Below are 22,161 nucleotides of genomic sequence, written 5' to 3'. Positions count from 1 at the left end.
ATCAGGTGGCCAAAGTATTGGAGTTTCAGCTTCAGCATCAGTCCTTCCAATGAATATTTCAGACTGATTTCCTTTAGGACTGACTGTTTTGATCTCCTCATTATCCAAAGGACTCTCAAAAGTCTTCTTCAACTCCACAGTTCAAAAGCATCAACTTTTCAGTGCTCATCAGTGTCTTTATGGTCCAACTTTCACATACATGACTACCAAAAAAACCATAGCCTCGACTATACAGACCTTTTTCGGTAAAATAATGTCTTTGCTTTTTAATATAATATCTAGGTTTGTCATAGCTTTTCTTCCAAGGAGCAAACGTCTTTTAATTTCATGGCTGTAGTCACCATCCACAGTGATTTTAGAGCCCAAGAAAATAAAGTCTGTCACTGTTTCCATTGTTTCCCATCTATCTGCCATGAAGTGATGGAACCAGATGCCATGATCTTAGTTTTTTGAATGTTGAGTTTTAAGCTAGCTTTTTCATTCTCTTCTTTCACTTTCGTCAAGAGGCTCTTTAATTCCTCTTTGCTTTCTGCCATAAGGGTGGTGTTATCTGCATATCTGAGGTTATTGATATTTCTCCCTGCAATCCTGATTCCACCTTGAGCTTCATCCAGTCCAGCATTTCACATGATGTACTCTGAATATAAGTTAAATAAGGAAGGTGACAATATACAGCCTTGATGTACTCCTTTCCCAATTTGGAACCAGTCCGTTGTTCCATGTCCAGTTCTAACTGTTGCTTCTTGACCCGCATACAGATTTCTCAGGAGACAGGTAAGGTAGTCTGGTATTCTCATCTCTTGAAGAATTTTCCAGTTTATTGTGATCCACACAGTGAAAGGTTTTGGCGTAGTTAATGAAGCAAAAGTAGATGTTTTTCTGGAATTCTCTTGCTTTTTCAATGATCCAACAGATATTGGCAATTTGATCTCTTGTTCTGCTGCCTTTTCTAAATTCAGCTTGAACATCTGGAAGTTCTCTGTTCAAGTACTGTTGAAGCCTAGCTTGGAGAATTTTGAGCATTATTTTGCTAGCGTGTGAGATGAGTGCAATTATATGGTAGTTTGAACATTCTTTGGCATTGCCTTTCTTTGGGACGGAATGAAAACTGACCTTTCCAGTCCTGTGACCACTGCTGAGTTTTCCAAATTTGCTGGCATATTGAGTGCAGCACTTTCACAGCATCATCTTTTAGGATTTGAAATAGTTTAGCTGGAATTCCATCACCTCCACTAGCTTTATTAGTAGTGATGCTTCCTAAGGCCCACTTGACTTCACACTCCAGGATGTCTGGCTCTAGGTGAATGATCACACCATTGTGATTATCTGGATCATTAAGATCTTTTTTGTATAGTTCTTCTGTGTATTCTTGCCACCTCTTCTTAATATCTTCTGCTTCTGTTAGGTCCATACCATTTCTGTCCTTTATTGTGTCCATCTTTGCATGAAATGTTCCCTGGTATCTCTAATTTTCTTGAAGAGATCTCTAGTCTTTCCCACTCTATTGTTTTCCTCTATTTCTTTGCACTGATCACTTAGGAAGGCTTTCTTATTTCTCCTTGCTATTCTTTGGAACTCTGGGGTCAGGCCAATAAACTGCCTATAGGACTTATCTCTGTGACAATCCCTTGAAGAGCCCCACCCACTAAAGTCCTTGGCAGCACACTCCTTTCTTACATTTTGGGCTATCAGTGAAGAGTAAAAGTGTGTCTGACTCTTTGTGACCCCATGGACTGTAGCCCATCAGGCTTCTCTGTCCATGGAATTCTCCAGGCAAGAATACTGAGTGGGTAGCCATTCCGTTCTCCAGAGGATCTTCCAGACCCAGGGATCGAACTCAGGTCTCCTGTGTTGCAGGCAGATTCTTTACTGTCTGAGCCACCAGGGAAGTCCTGGTGGGCTATCAGGGAGAAAAATAAACTGCAGCTCCCATGCCTGCACCACCTCAGGGCTACCTTTCCTTGTGAAAACTCATGGGAAGGACAGGGTCCAGGAAGCCCGGATTGGAGCCCTGCCCTGTGGAGAAGGGATGTGTGTGAAGTGCAGCCAGGAAGGCTACCGGAAGGATGAATGTTACTCGCGGGGAAGAGGGCCACCTGTCCAAAATATAAACAGGAGGATCACTGGAAGCAGGACTGCCCTCAGTCCCGAAGGGGACTCAGGGCTCCAGAAGACTGACAGGGCCCAGGACCTTCCCTGGCTCCCAGAGGACACCTGGTCATTCTCCAGAGGAGCTGCAGCAGCCCTTGATGTGGCAGGTAGGAAGATTATTTTCTATTAGGTATGGGGGCAGGCTGCTCTGTGCTGACTGGTTTCCCTGGACAATCCAGTCTAATTCTCAGGAATGAGATTCAGAACCAAGTGATTCAGAATCCCCTCTTCCCCACCCCATGCAGCTGCTTGTTAGGAATTTTACCTCTGCACATCAGTTTCTTCTCATGCCTGAGTGCCACCCCCACCTCATGGATCACTGCCTTATTGTAGCAAAGGGGCTTGCATAACTCAATGAAGGTATGAGCCATGCCATGCAGGGCCGTCCAAGACGGATGGGTCATAGTGGAGAGTTCTGACAAACCATGGCCCACTGGAGGAGGGAATGGCAAACCACTCTAGTATTCTTGCCGTGAGAACCCCATAAACTGTATAAAAAGACAGAATGATGTGACACCGAAAGATGAGCCCTCCATGTTGGAAGGTGTCCAGTAGGCTACTGGGGAAGAGCGGAGGACAATTACTAATAGCTCCAGAAGGAATGAAGCTGCTTGCTGGGAAGGGACCATTCTATTTCAAATGATACTCCACTCTGGAGACCCTCACAGAGAAGGCACTCAGCCATGGTAACCTGCCTTAGTCCCAACCAGAGGAGGTCTCCATTCCAGCCCACATTATTTCTCAAGTGGGCCCCACTGTCTGGGATGCTGAAGTCCCTGGGAAAGCTACTAATTTGCTCCCAGTTCAGAGCCTGTTAAACCCAATGCTGATTACCCATGCAAGAGACTCTGATACCTGAGGCCCAACAAGGTATCCAACTTCTTCTTCTTTTTTTTTTTTTTTTACATTTTTAAATTGTTTTTTAAATTTGTTTTAATTTATTATTATTATTATTTTTTTGTATCTTTCAAGAGATTTTTATGTTTCATCTCTGCTGTAGGATTTATTGGAATAAAATTGTTAATAATATTCTATTATCCTTTTAATATCTAATTGTTATGTCATAAACGTAGAGATGATCTCTCACACATTCCTGAAATTGGTAATTTGTGTCTTCTTTTTTTTTTTTCAATTTCTTTTAGTTTTTATTTAAACTTTTTTTTTTTTTTATATAGGTCTTTAGTTTCTTTAGGTAGATATATTCCTAAGTATTTTATTCTTTCCGTTGCAATGGTGAATGGAATTGTTTCCTTAATTTCTCTTTCTGTTTTCTCATTATTAGTGTATAGGAATGCAAGGGATTTCTGTGTGTTGATTTTATATCCTGCAACTTTACTATAGTCATTGATTATTTCTAGTAATTTTCTGGTGGAGTCTTTAGGGTTTTCTATGTAGAGGATCATGTCATCTGCAAATAGTGAGAGTTTTACTTCTTTTCCAATTTGGATTCCTTTTATTTCTTTTTCTGCTCTGATTGCTGTGGCCAAAACTTCCAAAACTATGTTGAATAGTAATGCTGAAAGTCGGCACCCTTGTCTTGTTCCTGACTTTAGAGGAAATGCTTTCAATTTTTCACCATTGAGGATAATGTTTGCTGTGGGTTTGTCATATATAGCTTTTATTATGTTGAGGTATGTTCCTTCTATTCCTGCTTTCTGGAGAGTTTTTATCATAAATGGATGTTGAATTTTGTCAAAGTTCTTAAACCAAGTTCTTCAAATATGGGCTACGACCCTGCCATTTGGACAATTCATTTGTGTTAAACAAAAGCCCACTCTTCGGCCCTGGAAGGAGTCCCCTTGCCGGCAACAATTCTGCTTATAAAAAACAGTGGAGAATACAGGTTTGTTTAAGTCCTGAGGATGTTACTGAAAGCCCAACTTCTCTGTATGCTAGCGCTGAAACAAATCCCAGAGACAGAGTTTTGGATGAAGTAAAAAAGGACAGCTTTATTGCCTTGCCAGGCAAAGGGAAGCACACCACACTTCTCCTCAAAAAGCCTGTGTGCCTCTACTTCAGAGAACTGGATGAGGGTTTATAGCAGTGGGCCAAAGGTGGGGCCAGACAAGACCGGGGGTCTCCCAATCTTGATGAGCTTCTCAAGTTCCTTTAATCTTGCCTTAGATTGTTTCTTGGCTGCTCTTCCCTGAATTAGCAGCTGTTCCAATCTGCCTTTTGGAACTCCAGGAAGGTCAGGGAGGCTGAAGTCTTACCTAAAAGAAATGGGGGACACAAAGACCTCCATACCTGGGAGCCCCACAGAGTCCAGCTTGGTTTTAAGGGCAGGAGATCCAACCAGTCCATTCTGAAGGAGATCAGCCCTGGGCATTCTTTGGAACGAATGATGCTAAAGCTGAAACTCCAGTACTTTGGCCACCTCATGCGAAGAGTTGACTCATTGGAAAAGACTCTGATGCTGGGAGGGATTGGGAGCAGGAGGAGAAGGGGACGACAGAGGATGAGATGGCTGGATGGCATCACTGACTCGATGGACGTGAGTCTGAGTGAACTCCGGGAGTTGGTGATGGACAGGGAGGCCTGGCGTGCTGCAATTCATGGGGTCGCAGAGTCAGACACGACTGAGCGACTGAGCTGAACTGAACTGAATGGGGCAGTAGTCCCAGTTCACCTGATAGTCCCCTTGGGGAACTCCCCTGGTGGCTCAGCTGGTGAAGAATCCGCCTGCACTGTGGGAGACCTGGGTTCAAGCCCTGGGTTGGAAAGATTCCCTGGAGAAGAGAAAGGCTACCCACTCCAGTATTCTGGCCTAGAGAATTCCATGGACTGTATAGTCCATGGGGTTGCAAAGAGTTGGACACAACTGAGCGGCTTTCACTTAGCCACACTTGTCCTGAAGGAAATCAACCCTAAATATTTATTGGAAGGACTGATACTGAAGCATCACCAACGCAATGGATATGAATTTGGGCAAACTCTGGAAGATAGTGAAGGACAGCAAAGCCTGGTGTGCTGCACCGCATGGAGTCAAAAAGAGTTGGATGCAACTTAGCAACTGAACAACAACAACAATAACAACACCATATTGACTAAGTTCCAGAAACTGTAAACTGATTTCCAGAGCTAGACCTAAAGGATGTTTTCTTTAGGATTCTTCTGCACCCAGACTCCCAACACCTCTTTGCTTTTGCGTGGACAAATCCAGACAGCCATGTAATGCCGTGAATGCTCCCACTCTGTGGCATTCAAGTAGAGGAAAGCCATGCAGTTCCAGGAACTCAGTCAACCACAGCCTTGTCCACTACTGCTGCTTCATCGGTGTTCAAGGGTCACATGGTGCCCAGCACGGACTAGGCCAGGGGCCTGTGTCTGCTTCTACACACATTATTGGCATCCACAGTGCATTCATGGCCTTGATCCCTAAGGACTACTCTGTGTATCACGCTGTGTACCCTCCTACCTCTTGGGCTGTGTGATGCCCTGTGCCCTCTCCCCTGTGCCCACCCCCTCGGTGCCCCTGTGGCTGTGTGGGTAGACTCAGATCCCTGGGTCTTGCCTCTCCCTGCTCCGAGGCCATCCAAAGCTATCTGGGGTCTCCATTTACCCACTGCCCACACGGCCTGCCCCACAGCTCCGAGGGGGGCAGAACCCTTCGCAGGAGCCTGGTGTGCCCGTCTGTTCCCCTCCAGACTGCTTCTTTCTCCAGCCCAGAGAAAGTCCTCTTCCCAGAGAAAGTCCTCTTGTTTTAGAGGCTCGGTGGAATGGAAAATCATCTGGCTCACCAGTGTATTCCCTACTCTAAATCACAAGGAGAGGAGGCCTTTGTAACCCCAAGGCCTCCTCTCTGCCACTAAACCCTTTTCTCTCAAACCATTTGCACTGTGAGGAAGTTCCCAAATGACTTGAAACTCAAGAATTACGACCTTTATTCTCTCTGCCTAATCTGCTGGCTCTTCCTGATGCTATAGTGGAACAAGGACCCAGAGTCTCAGCCCACATTAGGTGACAAGAGTACACATATGTAAGTAGATCAAAATACTACCTTCCAGGGGAGGACGTCTTACTCAGAGTGGATGCTAGCCAATTAGGAGAGGCCACACAGCTCAGTGAGAGTGGACGCCTTTGATTTTGCTGCAAAGGCACATCGAAGCATGCAAGGTCAATGTGCCGTGTGGCCTTGAGTAAGATGTTCGAGCTCTCTGATTTTTCACCACGTCCACCTTGGACTCCTCTCTTCCTCTGCTTTCCTCCAGGCTGTGGGCTCTCCAGATATGATCTATGATCTTCATTCTCCTACACATTCTCCCAGACCAGCTCCTCTACTCCCAGGTGGTGTTGACCATCTGAGTGAAGTGTCACAGGTGTTGGAGGAGAAGGAGGGAGAAACTCTAGGGTGGGGGAGGTGTGCAAGGTGGGAGAGGGGCTGGCAAAGAGACCCACTAACCCTGCCTGTGGTGGGTAAGGAAGCCTGCCCCAAGGAGGGTCACATCAGACTCACAGGACTGATTTCTCTGGACAAAAGGAGGTGGAAGGGAGGTAGGCAGGACAGAAGAGCAGGCAGGATGCTGGAGTTCCACCCACTGTTTCCTCCTAGACATCAGGCTGCCTCTGTAACTTTTTATTTCTCCCTATTTAGCAACACTTAAAACAAAAAGGAACTTAAAACTCCACTGTCATCACTTCCCTGTGTGGCCATGCAAAAGCATTATTCTCAGAATGTTAAAAATATGAAACAGACTTCCTCCTCCAAGCATGATACGGTAGAAAAGATCACACTTAACCTTCCTTGATAAACAACTAGGAACTGGGCAAAACCTATCAAAGAGCTCCTTGCAGACACTGAACAATCAGGGGTTGGGGGTTTGGACACTCCGGGAAAAGTGGGGTCTGCCCTGGTTGGGTGTGTGGAGACGATCCTTGATGAGGGGATGGCACAGAGGCTGGTGGCCTTGGCGGGTGGAGAGGGTGGAAGTCAGGGCTGGGGAGAATGAGGCATTGCTTTGTGTGTGGAATTCCTTTGAGTTTGCCAAGTATGTGACTTGCATGTACAGAGAAAAACTCTTCAAAGAGGTAGAACAGCCAGGGAATTGTGAGCTGACAAATCCCCAGAGTTAACAAGGAAAGATGTTCAAACTCTGAGCAGCCCGAGGATCTTCCCCAGTGATGGCAGGGGGCATGGGGTGGACACCCTGGAGCCAGCATACCTGAGTAGTAAATCCAAACTACCCCCAGATGGAAGTTAATCTACTCTCCTCTAGCAAAAGTTTGAAACAAGCCTCAGGCAGAAACCAGAGATGATACTGAAGAACCCAAAGCCACCCTCAGCCGGCTCGATCCAACTGACATTTATAGGACGCGCCACCTAACAACAGAACAGGAGATTACACGTGCTTTCAGGTGATGGCGAACAAATACCAAGGTGGACCACATCCTGGGCCGTAAAACAAACTTCAAGAAATTTAAAAGAAATGAAATCAGAGTGTGTTCTCTGATCACAATGAAACCAAAATAGAAGTCAATAGCAGGAAAGTAATAAAATCTCCAACAACCTAAATGCCCACTGACAGAGGAATGGATGAAGATGTATACATACACAGTGGAATATCACTAGGCCACAAAAAGAATGAAAATTTGCCATTTGCAATAACATGAATGGACTTGGAGAGTATCATGAAAAGTGAATTAAGTTAGACAAAGACAAACATTGTATGATATCAATTACGTGGGCTTTAAAAAATAAAACTAGCCAGTCAGAATGGCTGCAATCCAAAAGTCTACAAGCAATAAATGCTGGAGAGGGTGTGGAGAAAAGGGAACCCTCTTACACTGTTGGTGGGAATGCAAACTAGTACAGCCACTATGGAGAACAGTGTGGAGATTCCTTAAAAAACTGGAAATAGAACTGCCTTATGATCCAGCAATCCCACTGTTGGGCATACACACGGAGGAAACCAGAAGGGAAAGAGACACGTGTACCCCAATGTTCATCGCAGCACTGTTTATAATAGCCAGGACATGGAAGCAACCTAGATGTCCATCAGCAGATGAGTGGATAAGAAAGCTATGGTACATATACACATGGAGTATTACTCAGCCATTAAAAAGAATACATTTGAATCAGTTCTAATGAGGTGGATGAAACTGGAGCCTATTATACAGAGTGAAGTAAGCCAGAAAGAAAAACACCAATGCAGTATACTAACGCATATATATGGAATTTAGAAAGATGGTAACAATAACCCTGTATACAAGACAGCAAAAGAGACACTGATGTATAGAACAGTCTTATGGACTCTGTGGGAGAGGGAGAGGGTGGGAAGATCTGGGAGAATGACATTGAAACATGTATAATATCATGTATGGAACGAGTTGCCAGTCCAGGTTCAATGCACGATACTGGATGCTTGCGGCTGGTGCACTGGGACGACCCAGAGGGATGGTATGGGGAGGGAGGAGGGTGGAGGGTTCAGGATGGGGAACACATGTATACCTGTGGTGGATTCATTTCAATATTTGGCAAAACCAATACAATATTGTAAAGTTTAAAAATAAAATTAAATTAAAAAAAATAAAAAATAAAACTAGTGACGATAACAACAGTAACTAAAACAGACTCACAGATGCAGAGAACAAATTAGTGGTTACCAGTGGGGAGAGGGAAAAGGGGAGGGGCAAGATATGGGTAGGAGATTAACAGGTTCAAAACTACTACATATAAAATAAATAAGCTACAAGGATATATTGTACAGTGCAAGGAAAATGACCAATATTTTATAATGACTAAGCAGAATATAACCTTTAAAAACTGTGAATCACTATGTTATACTTCTGAAACTTATATTGTACATCAACTATACCTCAATTTTGAAAAAAAGGAGTCTTTCTTACCGTAGATCTTAGCAACCTCAGCATATGACTTCTTTCTTTCCGTATCAAGTTGAGAACTTTCACCTTTTCACTTAAAGGAAGCGCTGTACGGTGTCTCTCTGGCAGATCTGAGTTGCAGCATCACTACTCTCACACTTTGGGGGCAGTTATTAAGGAAAAAAAGGGTCACTTGAGCACAAGGTCTGTGACACTGCGGCAGCTGGTCTGATAGCTGACACAGGACAAAGGCGTGATTCACGTCCCAGGCAAAACGGCGAGAGATTCCACCATGCTGCTCACAATGGTGTGTGATTTAAAGCTTATGAATTATTCATTTTCGGAATTTTCCTATTCAGTGTCTTAGGACCATGGAAAGTAAAACCATTATAAGGAAGACAACCACATATGAATCTATACATGTGATACAATGGCACAAAATTATACATACATTGTATCAACATTAATTTCCTGACTTTAATACTATACAACAGACAGTTGTGGATGAAAACTGGGTGAAGGGTTCAATGGGCCCACTCTGCATGATCTTTGAAATTTCCTGTAAATCCATAATTATTTTGAAATAAACTATTTTTAAAAATCTCAAAGAGTGTACGAGACTGCAAAAGAGACACCGATGTATAGATCAGTCTTATGGACTCTGTGGGAGAGGGAGAGGGTGGGGAGATTTGGGAGAATAGCATTGAAACATGTATAATATCATGTATGAAACGAGTCGCCAGTCCAGGTTCGATGCACGGTACTGGATGCTTGGGGCTGGTGCACTGGGAAGACCCAGAGGGAGGGTAGGGGAGGGAGGAGGGAGGAGGGTTCAGGATGGGGAACGCGGGTATACCTGTGGCGGATTCATTTCGATATTTGGCAAAACTAATACAATATTGTAAAGTTTAAAAATAAAATGAAATAAAAAAAAAAAAGAAAAAAAAATCTCAAAGAGACTGAACACATCACAAATAATTTAACTGCTTTTCAGAGCAAAGTCCAACACCCTTTAAAGGAAGACACCAAATTCCAGATACTCAACAAGTAACACCTACAGTGTCCAATAGCCGATAAAAAATTAGGAGGTGTGCCTGGAAGCAGAAAAAGACGACCCAAAATTAGGAAAAAAAATTATGACTAGTAACAGATGCAGAATGACAGAGGTGCTGAAGCTAGCAGACAAGGACATTGCTGCTGCGGCTGCTAAGTCATTTCAGTCGTGTCCGACTCTGTGCGACCCAATAGACGGCAGCCCACCAGGCTCCTCCATCCATGGGATTTTCCAGGCAAGAGTACTGGAGTGGGTTGCCATTGCCTTCTCTGGACAAGGACATTAAGACAGCTTTATTTTATTTTTGGGCGCGCTGTGCAGTATGCAGGACTTCCCCAATTAGCAATGGAACCTGTGCTCCCTGCAGTGGAAACAGACTGAAACACTGGACACCAGGGAAGCTCAGGACAGCTTTTTCTTTTAGTCGATTACTTTAATGAAAACCCAAAAAGATGGTACGGTTCCCAAGAGCTTAACACCTTTGTTAAAAAACTAAAGATAGTCCCAAAGATCAGCTCCATGGAATATGCTTGTCTAAATCTTCCCCATCCTCTGAGACCACCTCTGTGTTTTCCCCTGGGCATGCACAATGACCTTCTAATTTCTTCTGTACTGCAGTTGTTTTTGGATATCTTCTTTTTTTTTAAAATTACACTGGGTCTTTGTTGCCGTGCATGGGCTTTCTCTAGTTGAGGTGAGCAGCGGTTAATCTTCATTGTGATGTACAGGCTTCTCAATGTGGTGACTTCCTGTTGCAGAGCACAGACTCGAGGCACACGGGCCTCAGTAGTTGTGGCTGGCAGGCTCTAGAGCACGGACTCAGTGGTTGTGGCTCACCGGCTTAGTAGCGCCAAGCAGCATGAGGTAATCTGCCTGGATCAGGGATCAAACCTGTGTCCTCTGCATTGTCAGGTTGGACTCTCATCCGCTGAGCCACCAGGGAACTCCTGGATGTCTTATTTTTCAACGTCTGGGTCACAAAATGAGGAAAAGAGAAGAAATAAAGGAAGGGAAAAAAAGGCCTGGTCCTTTCCATTCCCTGGAAGTCACTTTAGTCAGAGAGGATGTGGCTTGCAACACTAGGTGGAGGAGCAACAAGAGCCCTGTCTGCACATCTGTAATCAGAAGCAGCAATCAGTGGTTAGAGAACAAACGTGCAGTTCCTGAAGAATGTGGTTCTCCCCTCTGCCTGGCTCCTGCCAATCTCACACAAGCTGCTGTAAACACCCATGCACAGCTGCCCGCCACAGCACTGGTGGGTAGGAAGCGGGAACTGCTATTCTGCTAAGAGCTAAAATTGACTCTGATTAGCCACCCTTTTCTGTCCAAAGCTTAACTTGGAAGTTACAAGCCTCCAATAGACTCCAGAGTTCCAAAAGATTTACCTGAGACAGAGTTTGCCTGGGCAGTTCTAGGTGGGGTGACAAATTTTTCTGGCTCTGCTACCTCTCTAACTTTTCCAAATTCCTGTATTTGATTTTTGACAATTTGAATATAATATGCCTTTTGTGGATCTTTTTGGATTTGTCATACTTTTAGTTCATTGAGTTTTTGAATATGCAAGTTATGATTTCATCAAATTTGAAAAGTGTTTGGCCTTAATATCTTTAAATAGTCTTAACTCTGTGTGTGTGTCTCTCCCTGTCTTTCTGTCTCTCTCTCCCTCCTGGGTTCTCATCATGCATCTATTGATACATATGGTGATGTCCCACACACCCCTTAGGCTCTGTTCACTTTTCCTCATGATTTTGTGTCTATGCTCCTCAGACTCAATGATTTCACTTGCTCCATCTTTACATCTGCTGATTCTTGATTCTTTCCTCGGCCTGCTCACATCTGTTCTGATCCCCAGCGAACTTATTTCAACTGTTGTACTCTTCAGCTCCAGTATTTCCATAGTGTTGCTTTTCATAATTTATACCTTTTTAGTTATATTCTCCATTTGTTCATACATCATTCTCCTGGATTTCTCTAGCTTTTTAAGTACATTTAAGACAACTGATTTCAAGTATTTGTCTAGTAAGTTGACTATCTGGGCTCTGCCAGGGACAATTCTTATTAATTTCTTTTTTCTGTGAATGGGACATATTTTTTTTTCCTTTGCACTCCTCATCATTTTTTGTTGTTGTTGAAAACTGGACATTTTTAGTATTATAATGTAGAAACTCTGAAAATCAGATTCTTCCCTCTCCCGAGTCTGTTGTTATTTATTGCTAAGAACTGACGTGTTCTGTTTGTTTTTGGTGACTTTTCCAAGGTATTTTGTAAAAACTATATTCTTTGCCATGTGTCATGACTGAACTCTCAGTTCTATTATGTCAGTGGACAGAGGTTTTCATAAATGCCTGGAGCCAAGGAGAATAAACAATCCTCCTCCCAATCTGTGCAGACTGGATCTGAGCTGGACGCTCCTACAACCTTGGCCAGGCCACCTAGGACTCTGCTTCATCTTCTGCTTATGCAGAGCCCAAGGGTCCGCTAGATTTGTAAGCCTAGGACCCTGGGAGACCTTTTCTGTGTATGCATCTGGCCCTGGGCGTGCTCTTCATAGTCCAAATACCCTCATAGGTGCCTCAGTCCTTCAAAGCCTTATTCCATCCACCATCTTTCTCCTCAGCCCCCTTCCTCCCAGGCCTTTCAGTCCATCTGCTGCCCTTTTGTCCACTCACCCTTGCCCCAGATGGCTTAGGGGACTCTAGATCTTTAAATATTTTTGACTGTCACTTCCAGGAAAATGGATTTAACCCGAGGTGGGCAAAATCAAGAGACATCTTGGCACCAGGGCCTTAGGGAACTGCCAAACTGGTTAAAACATTCCAGCACAGTGTTTAAGAACAAAGTCCACACTGACCCCTTTCCCAACAGGCCACACCAGGAACACAGGCTGTGGTTTCCACAACCACCTGTGGCAATAAGGGAAGCAAAAACACCACAATCCCCTCATACTGAAACTTAACTCCCCCACTCCTTCATTAAGCACTCCCCTGGTTGCTGTAAGCTCTTGGTTGGATTCCAGAGTTCCAAAATAAGTTAGTTCTGTTGATTTTTGCCTAATGGTTGCTCCATGGAGGGGCTGACCCCTTGAACTCCCTATACTTCTATTTTCTGTTGCTGTCATGCTCTCTTCCTTTGCTTTTTCAAGACTTTTTAAATTAGTCACTTGTTTTCTTTCCAATTACTTCCTATCATGAATAGTGCTATTAAAAACATCTGCAGAAAAACTGCATATCTTCCCCTTGGGAATCATTTCCTTGGAATATATTCCCAAATGGGGAATTTCTAGGCCAAAGCAAAGAACAGCTGCCCGGCTCTTGTTAAATATTACCAGTTGCTCCAGAAGGATTGGCTCAACTTACCATCCTGCCCACACCTCCAATTTTTCTTTGTTTTTCTCTTCAATCTGTTGGCAACGGTCTTATTTTTTATTTTTCTCATACTTACTCTTTACTGTCTAATATGTGCCAAATGCCTTTATCTGCTATCTCTAAACACATCTCCTCAAAGTGAGCATTTTCATTTTTTAATGAAAAAAGCTTGGAAAGTTCAAGCCACTTGAGGTCACATAGCCAAAGGCAGATGAGGGTTCACTGGCCAGAACATTCCTACAGTTTTTATGAGCCCTGTGGCTCCCACACTGGGTGACGACCTGTATCAGGAATGAAAAAATATGCAGATCCAAATTAAAGCCCAGAGGGAAGAGTCCTGGATGATGGTGGCAATGTTAGTGTAGTATTTAAATATCCCCAAATTCCTACATAAAAACAGTTCAACCAGGAAAGCACACCAAAATCTCACAGCCTAGATCTACAACCAAGCCAAGTGGCAGGGAAACTGTCATGACGGTACAAGGACTCAAGAGGGAGCAGTATACCTACGAGCCCTTGTCAAGGGAACCTATCAGAACCTTTTCGGAGGATTAAAAATGGCCCCAAATTTCTTTCTTTCTTTATGGCTGCGCTGCGTTTCGTTGCTGCACTCTGACTTTCTCTTGTGGTGAGCAATGGCTTCTCTTGTTGCCGAGCACAGGCTCTAGAACACAGGCTCAGTAGTTGCGGTGCTTGGGCTTAGCTGCTCTGTGGTATGTGGAATCTTCCCTGACCAAGGATGGAACCCGTGTCCTCTGCATTGGCAGGCGGATTCTTATCCACGGTACCACCAGGGAAGTCCAAAAAATGCCCCAAATTTCTTTAAAACCCCTCCCACTAAGGAATTATGTGGTCTCTCCTTCAACTCGAGTGGGCCCTGCGACTACTTCAACCATTAGAACACCAAAGAATGAGGATAATGTACCCATTTCTAAGCTCAGGAGACAAGAACCCTGAAGTTTCCACTTTCTGTGTCTTGGAACACTTATTCTGGGAAAATCTATCTGCCATGTCACAGGGCAGACTACTCTAAGGAATGTGGAATAAGTAGCCACATGGAAAGGTTGCATAGAGAGAGGTCAAGGCCTATCTAGTTTCTGGTGGTTGTAGCCATCCCAGTCGGGGCACCAGACAGGTGAACCCAGGTGAGCGGCCTTAGGAACATTCCAACCCCAGTTACCATCTGTCTGACTACAACTGCAAGAGAGATCCTCCATGGAAAAACCACCCAGCTGAGCCCAGTCAACTCACAGAACTGTGACAAGGAAACAACTGTTTTTCATGGCTCTAGGTTTTGTGAAGGTGACATAGCAGGAGATAACCAGCACTACCTTGCTACAGCAAGTTTGGTCCTAAGACCAGCAGTGCCAGCATCACCTGAAAGAGCATGAGAAAGTTAGGTTCTCTAAACTATACCCTTAGAATCCAAATCTGCACAGCAGCCTGACCTCCAGTCACATTTAAATGCCACGCTCTGGGCAGCCCTGCCACTACTTGGAGTGGACACCTGGGCACAGCTGCTCTGGCTTCCTTTTGTGGGCAAACTCCGTTTGTTTTTGTCTGTTTCTTGTCTCTAAGTACATTCCTATTGCTACATGCAGGGTGGTAAGGTTTTTTCCCCCCAAACTTTAAAGCTTTTCTTTTGTATTGAGGTATAACTGATTAATAATATTGTGGTAGTTTCAGGTGACCTGCCATACATATACATGTATCCATTCTTCCTCAAACGCCCCCTCCCATCCAGGCTGCCACATAACATTGAACAGAGTTTCATGTGCTATACAATAGGTCCTTGTTGATTACTCATTTTGAATATAGTATGTGTACATGACCTTCCCAAACTCCCTAACTATCCTTCCCCAACCCCAGCAACCATAAGTTCATTTTCTAAGTCTGTGAGTCTCTGCTTTGTAAGCAAATTCATTTGTATCACTTCTTTTTAGATTCTACATATAAGGGATGTCATGTGCTATTTCTCCTCTATCTGACTTATGTCACTCAGTATGACACTCTCAAGTCCATCCATGTTGCTACAAATGGCATTATTTCATTTTTTTAAATGGCTGAGTAATACCAGGGTTGTAAATTTTTTGTTTTTCTTTTTGAAAAACTTGAGAAATAAACTGTATACTGTAAAACTCATTATCCTAAAGCATAAAATGCAGTGGTTTTCAGTAGGTTCACAAGGTTATGCAACCCTCACCACCATTCAACCTCACAACACTTTCATGATTCCCAAAAGGGGTTAGTAGTAATCCCCACTCCTCACCCCCTCCTACACCCACAAACCCAACATCTAGCAACCGCTAATCTGCTTTCTATTGCTATGGATTTGCTTATTCTGCACATTTCACTTAAATTAATAAAATATGTTGCCTTTCCTGTCTGTCTTCTTTCATGTTACATAATGTTTTCAAGATTAGTGTTCATTTCAATGGTTTAGTAAAACTTTGCTCCTAAACAGCTGCATCCTCCCCCTCCTTCGTGCTGTTATTGCCACAAAGTACATCTCTGTACACAATATGCCCACTTGCACAGATTGCTAACTATTGCCTGATGTAGTTGTCTTTTCAGAGAATAAAAAGAGAGGAGTTACAAACCAAAAATGCAAGAATTCACCAGTGTAGTTCCCAAGATGCAGAGCAGCGCAGAGAAGGGTGGGGAGTCACTGAGTTGCTGCACGGGGAACAGCTGCATGCAGGGCAGATCCAGGAATGTCCTCCCTGGCTGCAGAAATGTCTTTCCACCCTGGACTGAGTGAGAAGGGTTGTCACCCTGGTGACTGCCGACGGTCAGGGAGGATGCTGACACGAGGGGGCGAGCCTGACACAGCACTCCATCACTTGGGCCAGGAAGCCCCTCTTGTTAGGTCTCTGTTGCCTGAGCCTGTCAGCACCCCACCGCCTCTGCCCCCCTCTGTCGTCTCACATGGCCACAGCCAATCTACAGCTAAGTCTTTGCACCTGGAAGTCTCCTCACTTGGAATGCCCCTCCCCCAAGCCCATCTGGTGCAAACCTAATTATCCCCCAATATCCAAACCTCCCAGCTCAATGAGAGGTCCAGGACACTCTGCTGCTGTGCCTACACTATGCTGTCATGACTGGTTCTGGACTGGGAGCTCATACGGGGAAGGGCTGGGCCCTCAAGCTCCAGCACGGAGCTCAGCACAGTGTTCTGCAGGGGTCTTAGCCGTACTGATAAATGCTTCCTTTTCATTACTGTATAAGGCCCCACGACACCAGATCATTAATCTACATTCTCCAAAGTCAGCTGATCATGGATGTCATTTCCATTCTTCAGTTATAACACATAATGCTGCCCAGAACATTCCTTTCCATGTATTCTTGTCTGCTCCCTGGGGTTTCCTCTCAGCACAAAGTAACAGAGACATGAACAACAGTGGCTGGACACTGCCCCCCAAAGACATCAAGTCCTCATCCCTGGAGCCTGTAAATATTCCCTTACTTGGTAAAAGAAATGGCAACCCACTCCAGTATTCTTGCCTGAAAAATTCCAGGTTTTCCATTCTTGCCTGGAAAACTCCTCCTAGACTGAGGAGACTGGTAGGTTACAGTACATGGGGTCACAAAGAGTCAGACATGACTGAGCAATTTCTGTTTTACCACGACTTTCACTTGGTAAAAGGATCTCAGCAGATATGATCGAGTCAAGGATGATGAGATGAAGAAATTTTCCTGGATTATGTACGTGGACCCTAAATGTAGTCACATATATCTTTCTGAGTGGGAGCCAGGGGAAGATTACACACATATACACACAGTTGGCAGCATGTTGTTCAGTTGCTAAGTCGTGTCTGACTTTGCAACCCCGCGGACTGCAGCATGCCAGGCTTCCCTGTCCTTCACTATCTCCCTGGGTTTCCTCAAACTTCTGTCTATCGATGCCTTCCAACCTTCTCATCCTCCGATGCCCCCTTCTCATCCTCCCCAGTCTTTCCCAGCATCAGGGTCTCCAAGGCAGAGATCAGAGTGATGCGATCACAGTCCAAGAAAGGCTCCTGCTCCCAGATGCTGGCAGAGGCCAGGGGCAGATTCTCCCTTAAAGCCTCTGGAGGCGGGGAGGCCCTGCTGATTCCCAGACATGGCCCAGCGATGCTGAGTTCAAACTTCTGGCCTCCAGCACTGTGAGATAATACACGTATGTGGCTTTAGTCCACCCCTGGCGAGCCAGTACACAACCACAGACAGAAGCTGGTGTGTCTCACACATCTGAGTCCAAGTACGGACAGCCCTGGCTGCTATGGTATCTCCACAGACAGCCATGATTCAGGCTGACTCAGCAGTTTCTGCTCTCTCATCCCCGGGGTGCAACCCTGACTTCATGCTCCAAGAAGGCACTCCAGCACCACATCTGATTTCTAAGCAACAGACAAGAAAGGGCAAAGGGCACCCATGAGCTGTTGTTTGAGAGAACTTTCTAGAAACTGACATGTAACACTTGCACTTCATCCCACTGGCCAGAACTTAGTCATGTGGCCTCCCTCACCATCTGGGAACTGGGAAGTGTAGCCTCTACTCCAGGTGACAACCTGACTAGTTGAAAATCAGGAGATGTAAGATGGAAATAACAGATCCTGGGGTTGGCAACAGCTCTCTTTTGGGGCTATTTCCCTGCACTTGTTTTCATTTTACAACACCATGCATTATTTGACTATTTAAAAAAAAATGTTTGAAGTGAAAAATGAAACAAAAAATAAGGTTTAAAAAAGTTTTAAAAATATCACCATGCATTATTTGTAAGTACACAATGAAATGTTTGAAAGAAAAGGAAAACAAAGAAAAGTTTTTTACGTTTATAAAAATCACCATGTGATATTAGTGTACTTTAAAAGTGTTTGAAATGAAAAGGCAAGGGGACCTGGGGTGTAGTGACTCTCTGTGTCCAAGGCCTGGCCCTCCCAAGGGGGGCTGGTCTGGATGCACCCAAAGGAGCTGATTCTAGAGGAAAACAGATTGAACACCCAGGAGATATGATCTAACAGACTTCCTGGACCCCCACCCCAACCCCATCAAGGTGATTTTCACACCAAAGCCAGCAGTAGGCTCCACAGTGAGTGCCAGCTCAGAGTACGAGGAAAGGAAGGCATCTGCCAACAGGCTTTCTGAGCACTGTGTTGGGCTGCATAGTGTCCCCTATCCAAATTCCTGTTTATCTGAAACCTCACATGTGACTTTATTTGGAAACAGTGTCTTTGCAGGTGTACTTGGTTAAGATTAAGTTATACTGGGGTAGGGAAACCCTAAATCCAATATGACTGGTTCCTCGGAAGAACAGCAGAAACGCAGAGATCCATACACAAAACCTCCCTATGATGAGAAGGTAGAGACTGGAGTGATGCAGCTACAAGTCAAGGATCACGATGGACTCTTGGTACCATCACAGCTAGTAGAGGCAAGAGAGGACCTCCCTGCCACCTTCAGAGGGAGAAGAGCCTTGCCTACACCTTGGCTTCTGACTTTGAGCCTTCAGCACTGAGAGAGAATACATGTCTGTCACCTTAGGCCCCCCAGCTTGGGGCACTTTGGAAGCCTCTGAGACACTGCTCGGAGCCTGAGACACATAGTGAAGAAAGTCAAGACCCTGTCCTCACTGCCCTCAGTCCAGGAGGGAAGCAGACCTGTATCGAAGCCCAGGAGGTTCTGGGGGTAAAGGGCAGAGACTCCTAACCAACCCTATGGTTGGGAAAACCCCCAAGGTTTGGAAGGATGAGCCCTTCTTTGGAAGGACATTTTCCCAGGTGGTGGTCAAGCTGTCCCTTCCCTGTTGTCTTACACTTTGCCCCTGCTCCCTCCCCACATTTGCAATTAAAGCGTCAGAAACCCTTGTCAATTTCTGGGTCACTGCACATCCCACACTACTCTGTACCTCCCCAAGATTACAGCAATTGGGTTATGTCTGAGTCTCTCTAGGCTGCAAGGACCAGGTTTTCCTGATTTTTCAGTTATTCATATCGCCTAGAAAAGTGCCTGGCACCAGATAAGTGCCCAAAGACTGTTGAAGAAAATGAGGTTAAAAAACAAACTAAACAGGGCATGAGGGGTCTAGGAATGATGGAAATGTTCTATAATTGATTCACTGTGGTGATTCCACAAGTTTACTTAAAAGCATTGATTTGTACACATAAAAACAGGTGAATTTTACAGTATGTCAATTCAATCAAGCTGTTTTTAAAAAACCTATTGAGGGAATTCCTTGGTGGTCCAGTGGCTCCCAATGCAGGGGGTCCAAGTTCAATTCCTGACCAGGGAACTAGATCCCACATGTCACAACCAAGACCTGATGTGGCCAAATAAATATTACTGCCCCCCCCCCCCCCCCCCCCCGCAAAAGAAAACCCTATTGAACTTGAATGGCTAACAAGGAAAAGACAGAGAGTACCCAGTGCAACTGGACCCTGAGTGCAAATCCGCTCAGCCTCCTTGGAAAGGGTGTGGCAATCAGTATCCACTGACACTAAAAAATGTATACAACTTGTGGCCCAGCAATCCCATTCACAGATATACACCCAACAAAAGTGCATATATATGTGTCCACTGAAACATATGTGAAAGGTTTCCAGCAGCATTATTTACTCATAATGGCCCAAACCAGAAATCACCCAGATGCCCATCAACACTAGAGCAGACAAATGAACGCAGGGACCGCAGAACCTGAGAAAAAATGTGTTCACACGGAAACACAACTACGCACGACGGCGCAGAGGAAGCTCACAAAGGAGTCCATACTGTAGAGTGGCGCCAGTGTAAACGACACACTGAGTCAGGGGAGCGTGGGCGGCACCAGGGGGCTCCTGAGGCCTCAGTCGCTGGCCTCGCAGATTCGTCCAGTTTGTGAGGACTCATCGACTGCACGAGGCGCTTTCCCATATACAGTTAAAAAGCAAAACCCAAAGGACTGACTTGGTAATGGACAGGGAAGCCTGGCGTGCTGCAGTCCACAGGGTCGCGAAAAGACACGACTGAACACCTGAACTGAACTGAAAGGACTGAATGGAGTCTTGCCTCTCGCTTCTCCATCGCCCCCTGACGGCCTCTCTTGGAACTACAGCCCCAGCGGCGCGACTCCTGACAGGGGACTGAGCCGAAAGGAAGCGCGTTCACCAGGACTCTCAGGAGAAAATTCAGCCCCCTTGACGTCCAAAAATCATTCTGGGGACTCACAGGACGAAAACCCACTCAGAGCCAGTGAGCACCCTAATGGCCTCTGAGGTGGGCTGGACCACGTCACCAACCAGGTCCCCCACCCGCACCCCACCCTCCACCAATTCTGGCCTCATCTCTCAGATGCTGGAACCCCAGCGCGAGTCACCTGCCTCCCAGAGTCACCTGCTTCCGAATCTTCGAGGGTCGCTGACATCACTGACTCACCTCAGGGCCGGGTGTGAAGCATGTGACCCAGATCCACCAATCAGGGCCAGACATTCCCTGATTGGTGGGCATGTGATAAGCCTGGCCAATGAGAGCAAGCCTTGGGACTTCTGCTGAGCATGCTGCGGCAAAGGCTTCCCCAAGTCCTTCCGGAAGGAAGCATGCTTAGGAGCTGGTAGCTGGTACCTCGTGTAGTGTCTACAAAAGGAAGCCACCCCGAGGAACAACAGCCATGTGATAGGGCTAGAGCCGCGGGGCCTGGCTGCCTGCCTGGAACCCTGGGTCCAAGCCTGCCTGACATGGAATCTAGGATTATTTGGTTATGTGGCAGAGTTTCCTTTTTTTCTTTTTCTGTGCCCTGCAACTGAAAGAAGGCAACAGGAAGAGTCTAGAAGAAAAAGCACTTGGATTGGAGGGAGGGACGGAGCCTATAGTCGGAGTGGGGGAGGGGCGCTACATAAAAGGGGAATTTGCGCTATGACTTGAGAGCAGGGAGCTTTAAACAGAAGGAATTAACTCACTGGTAAACCACACAGGAAATGAAAGCAGGTGGTGAACACCTCCATTTGAGATTTTATTTCTTTTGATTTCTTATCATAAAAATTTTCAAGCACTGAAGCATAGTTTGATAAACTCATTATCTGGCTTCAACAAGTGTCAGCCGTTTTGTTTTATTTAACTTTTTTGTCCAGTGATTTCAAATGTTGCTGACATCTGTGACTAGAGGGAGAGCTTTCACAGCTGTGAATCCTTCCTCCAGGAGCTGACTTGTAGTCTGAACTCAGATGGCGTTCCTGTAGGACCTGTGTGTGCTGTTCAACTGCTGTTGAAGGCTGCCTCTCAGCTTGCTGTTCTTGGCTGCTGGTGTAACTCGTAACGTATGGGCCCTAGCTCTGCTGAAGAATGCATGTGACCTCTTACTGTCACATTGCCACCAGACAAGCAGGGAGCCACAGAGCCAGTGGGTACTCTTTGCTGAATCCTCTGGGGCTAGAACCTAGCCCATATGCAGTCATCAGAGACGTGGAGAGCTGTATAGAGTGCTGCTGTACTTCCTGTTCCACATCCTTTCTAAGTCAGCTAGGTGCTGCGTGAGCAGTTAGTATTTTGAGTTTGGATGTCAGCCCTAAACCAAACCCACTGCTGTGGTCTTGTGTGACTTTTCACCTCTAACTAATTAGGCACGCATCTCTCTCTCTTTTCTTTTGGCTGGGTTTTCGTTGCTGTGCTCAGGCTTTCTCTAGTTGCGGTGATCAGGGCTACTGTCTAGTTGTGGCGTGCAGGCTTGTCGTGTTGTGGAGCACAGGCTCTAGGCAAGTGGGCTTCAGTAGTTGCAGCTCTTGGGCTCTAGAGCGAGGGCTCAGTGGTTGTGGCACGTAG

At 45.4% G+C, this 22,161-nt stretch overlaps 1 protein-coding gene across 1 annotated transcript in view; it reads right to left on the bottom strand.

Moving 5' to 3' along the window:
- Window positions 1-9,085, bottom strand: part of SHMT1 (serine hydroxymethyltransferase 1) — a 28,569-nt gene extending 19,484 nt beyond the window's left edge. The window contains exon 1 of the mRNA XM_070773176.1: window positions 8,998-9,085. The gene's annotated coding sequence lies outside the window, so the exon portion shown is untranslated. The remainder of the gene's footprint in view (window positions 1-8,997) is intronic.
- Window positions 9,086-22,161: the final 13,076 nt, after the last annotated feature.

The sequence above is a fragment of the Bos indicus genome, chromosome 19 (genome assembly GCF_029378745.1).
Source record: "Bos indicus isolate NIAB-ARS_2022 breed Sahiwal x Tharparkar chromosome 19, NIAB-ARS_B.indTharparkar_mat_pri_1.0, whole genome shotgun sequence".
Classification (NCBI taxonomy): Eukaryota; Metazoa; Chordata; class Mammalia; order Artiodactyla; family Bovidae; genus Bos; species Bos indicus.
The sequence above is the reverse complement of the archived record's forward strand: the minus strand, read 5'-3'. Positions and strand labels throughout refer to the sequence as shown.